The sequence below is a fragment of the Trichechus manatus genome, unplaced genomic scaffold (genome assembly GCF_000243295.1).
Source record: "Trichechus manatus latirostris isolate Lorelei unplaced genomic scaffold, TriManLat1.0 scaffold00093, whole genome shotgun sequence".
Taxonomy (NCBI): Eukaryota; Metazoa; Chordata; class Mammalia; order Sirenia; family Trichechidae; genus Trichechus; species Trichechus manatus.
The window spans coordinates 5,031,978-5,036,748 of record NW_004444029.1 but is presented as its reverse complement, the minus strand read 5'-3'; the positions used below and the strand labels follow the sequence as shown (position 1 = coordinate 5,036,748).

General features: G+C 44.7%; 1 pseudogene; it reads right to left on the bottom strand.

Annotated features, from left to right (window-relative positions):
- Window positions 1-599: 599 nt before the first annotated feature.
- On the bottom strand, window positions 600-2,773 carry LOC101356567 (olfactory receptor 2F1-like; annotated as a pseudogene).
- Between the last annotated feature and the right edge of the window lie 1,998 nt (window positions 2,774-4,771).

The following is a 4,771-nucleotide window of genomic DNA, read 5'->3' as shown; positions in this document are numbered from 1 at the left end:
GGCCACAGTGGAACGTAATACATGTTTGTTTACTGACTGATACTTCCTTTCAAGACACGCATGGAATCGCAGGCCCTGGGATACTCTCAACAGTCAGGGGGAGGGAAGTTGTGATGATACCATGGTGATGAAGTGAGTCAGGGATGGAACAGAAGAGATGCTCAGTAAATGTGGCATTTAATTGATTGATTATAGATGATGAACAATGGTGACAAAGATGATGGTGATTATGTGGATGTTAACTCAGCCCACAAATATTGAACATTTCTGACTGGCTTTTGAATCTTGTTGGGAAAAGGCCAGAGCTACAAAGAAGACTTCAGAGCTTAAGTCTTTATTTATTAATGCCTTTAAAGCAAAGAGTACATTTTCCCAACACACACACATACGCACACACACACACACACACACACTTGTATGCACAGTTGCATCAACACATCAGCCCTCAGTACAACTTAAGGGAAGGCGTCCCCTTTCTCTTCTGAGTTCTGTGTGTTCCCCTCTTTCCACAGCTGAGCTCTGACCCAGCATCGGCATTGGGCATAGCAGCACCTCCACACTGGAGCCCACCATGACTACCTGGTTTGACACCTGGCTCTTCACGGGTCCATGCAGGCCATGTGGTTGAGCACGATGCATCCGCAGGTGGACAGGTGCCTGGTGACAGCCTTTCCACAGCAGAATTAGTGAGGCCTATGAGCCAGCACATGGCTGCCAGTGCCTTGCAGAGCCTTGGGCTCATCACAGCCATGTACTGCAGGGGGTCACAGATGGCCACATAGTGGTCGTAGGCCATGGCAGCCAGCAGCAGGAACTTGGTGCCCCCGAGGGCCAGGAAGAAGAAGAGTTGGGCCCCACACTGGGCAAAGGAAATGGTCTTCTTATCCTGCAGGAAGTTCACCAGCCTCTGGGGAGGTGACCCAGGAAGAAGTACTTGGGCAGGTGGAGGTGTGCGTCCAGCCTAGTCAGGAGGACTATGAGCCCATTACCCAGCAGGGTCAGCAGGTAGGCGGCCCCAAAGAGGACGAAGAGTCCAGCATGGGCCTGCCAGTCCCTGGAGAAGCCCATGAGGACAAAGTCACTCACCCAAGTCATATTGTCCCTCCTCGTGGGGCAGGCAGGCCAGGCTGCCAGGAGGGGTAAGCTCTAGGAGCCTAATCAGATTGAGAATCCACAGTCAGGGACTGGAGAAGTGCTAAAGTAGGACTCTTCATATTTGTCCATTTTCTCCACTAGTCTATGAGTTACTTGAGTTAGGGATCTTTCCTGATGTATCTTCTTGTTCATAGATTTCCAACAAATGTTTCACAATAAGTATTTGTGTGTGTGTGTGTGTGTGTGTGTGTGTGTGTGTGTGTGTTGGGTGCATGAATAAAAGAAGCTAGAAACAGTGGCTCTGAGGATTGTCCCCTGATCCCCAGATGAAGGAGGTGTGCCCTGGGACGCCTTTGTCCTTACTGCTCAGTCTGGAGCCGTGGCTCCCTGCTTCTGGATAACCCAAGCTGGATCAGTGACAGAGAAAATCACTCACTTGCTTCTTAGCACACTGATGATAATCGAGCTTAGTCCTGAGTCGACGACTCGTTGTAAAACGTTGCATCAATACAATTATTTCCCAGCTTCTTGAGACTGAGATATTTCCTTGGCAAAATGCTGGCATTTGTTTGCATTTAAAGTAAGTGATTGACAAAAGATGAATATACACATCAGTGAGTTGCAATGACAACATTTGGAAACTGGCAGTGCCCACAGAAGGCATCAGGGAGGAAGTGACTCAAATCCTGGGTAAACCCTTCTGTCACCACAGACTTGGTGGCCCCTGGAACACCTCCATGTTCACCTTACTGGTCTTTAATCCCATAAAAGAATTAAGATGTCATTTGTTCCCTAGTACAAATTCACTACCAAAAAAAAAAGAAAAGAAAGAAAGAAAAAAATAAACCCTGTTGTCTTTGAGTTGATTCAGACTCATGGCAACCCAGTGTGTTGCAAAGTAGAACTGCTCCATAGGGTTCTTTTTTTGGCTGTAATCTTTATGGAAGCTGATCTCTAAGCCTTTCTTCCGTGGTGCTGCTGGGTAGGTTCAGACAGACAATCCTTAGGTTAGTAGTCGAGTGCAAACCATTTGCACCACCCAAGGACCTGCAAAGGTACTGAGACCTTTTAAATGACATTCTACGTCTTTGTTTATGTGTTACTAGTAGTAAGTCCCTCTATCCCCCATGTCACTATTCACGTTGTTGAGTCTCTGCAATCTGGTGGGAGAAGGTGGTTGTTATGAGAGTAAGGAGAGACCACAGGGACACAGAGTAAAGCCTGGCTGTGGAAAAGCCCATTTGGATGCCCATTAGGGGAGGCTTCAGAGGGAAGGAAAAGACTCCAGTGAACAGGGCTTGCCAGTGAACCTTCCACAGTACCTGTGGTGGACACCAGAGCACTGCTTTCAACAATGGCTGCACATTAGAATCACGTGGGAATGATTAAGTCAGAATCTTGGGAGTGGGCCCAGACATCAGTGGACGCAACTTGTAATGGTCTCCAGGGGATGACAGCATGAGGTCAAGTCTGAGAACCATTGCTTTGGAGGTAACGTTTAACTTTATTTTATTTTTAAATTTAAAAAAGGGCATGTATTGGCTTACGGAATTGTGAAGTTCAGAGATGGGTCTGGATTCAGGTATAGCTGGATCCAGGGGCTCACACAGGGTCTTTGGACTCTGTCTTCCTCCTGTTTCATGCCCTCTTTAACCTTGTTTTTGAAGACTCCAGACATGGTTTTTGAGATAGGAATGTGTTTTGAGGTAAACCTGGAATGAAAATGTCTTTGAGGAGGAAAGATCTTTAGAAATCATTTGGGCTGAACTCCTTATTTTTCATTTGAAGAGAGTTTAAATAATTTACTTCTGATCCCTTTGTGAACAGCTGGACAGCATTCCTGGATATCTTGCCTTTTGTGTTCTGGGTGTCCCCTTAGCCTTAGTTTTCTTAGCCTGGACCAAAACCAATGCTTTTGAATATCCTGGATCCAACCAGGTAAGAATAAATAAGTGTCACAGGAGATAAAGTACGAAAAGTGCTTCATAAATGTCAAAGCATTTTCTAAATGAAAAGGATTTGTATTAAGGAAATGATAGATGGACCACAAGATTAAATGAAATAGAAATGAAACCAATTCAACTCAAGTCTTTCTAACCAGAATTTGGAGATGGGGCTGGGGTGGGCGGCAGTGGAGGGAGGGTGGAGTGGCTGGTTCCTATTCTCTGCTCTGGCTCCTGAGGACCAGGGAGAAGCAAAGCTGGGTCCCACACTGGGCAAAGGAAATGATCTTCTTCTTCCTTCTTTCAGTCCTCCTGGGGCCAGAAGTTGTCACTAGAAATCGCCAAGAATAGAAACTGGCATTGACACTACACCCACGGGCTGAGTCTCTGAGCCCCGCACCTGGGGGTCACTGGATGCCAACAGAGCTCCTTTCTCCATCAGCACTGTAAGTCACCAGGCTTTGGTCCCAAAATATGATGCTCAAGAGCTGGGAGCATCAATTGAAATTCATACCACTGAAGGCAATAAAATGCAAAACAAGAATAACAGAGAAGAATAAAAGTGGGAAGGGTCATCATTTCAACCTTGATATTTTACAGACGAAGAAGCTGAGACTCAGAGGGCAGAAGGGGTTTGCTCAGGGTCCTTCTGCCTGTTATAGCAGACAGGGAGGGGATTGGAAATCCGAGGACCACAGTCTCATGTTCTCCCTACTACACCACATTGGGCATGAACAGCACAGCAGAGGAGTTCATGGGAGCAGCATCCTGACAGAATAAAATACAGGACAAATGTGATTGATGGGTGGACAGGAGGATCTTGGGGAAGATTTAGGGCTTGGGATGCCACTCCTCAGGGAGGTTTCAGACTGCTATGAGGTAAGGTGGGGAGGCAGGCTGAAGAGTACTTAGGAAAGGCCAGTAGACTGAGGTCCAGTAACCAATCGGCTCACCTTTTTCAATTTTATCTGTAAAAGGGAAACATCCACCCTATAGTTTTAGTTGGAATATGGAGCCACTTACCTGGACTCTCTACTTTCTCCACAGCCAGGAGGTTGAACTGGAAACACCTTCCTCCAAGCCCAGCTCTTTGACTTCCCTCTTCTGACTCCAAACTGACTGTCACTTCTTGAAGACCCGTGAGAGTGTTTTCTCTCTTTTTTTGTGGCCCTTTCTAGTTCTTGATAGAGATTGGTATATAGATTTGGTTGACTGAATGGATGAACAAACACCATACTGAGGAGTTGTTTCTTTAAAATTCATTATCTCATCCAGATAGTTGGAGAAACCAAAGAGTAATAACTCATGAAGGCAAATGGCGAGGGCAAGAAAATCCTTTCCTTAGACAATGTAGGTTTAGATCATTTATATTTAATGTGATTATCTGAATGTATGGTTTTAAATCGTCTATCTTATTATTTGTTTTCTGCTTGTCTCATCTGTTCTTTGTTCCTCTTTGCCCTTTTTTCCTGCCTCTTTTGGGATTAATTGAATATTTTTAAGATTTAATTTTATCTACCTTATTAACTTATTAGCTGTATCTCTTTATATTTTTAAGTGACTGCTCTAGCATTTACAATATTCATTTTAACTTATCACAATCCACCTTTAAATAATATTATACCACTTCACTATAGTCTAAAGAAAACAAAAAATCCTCACAGCTAAACCAATAAGCAACATCATGATAAATGAAGGAAAGATTGAAGTTGTCAAGGATTTCATTTTACCTG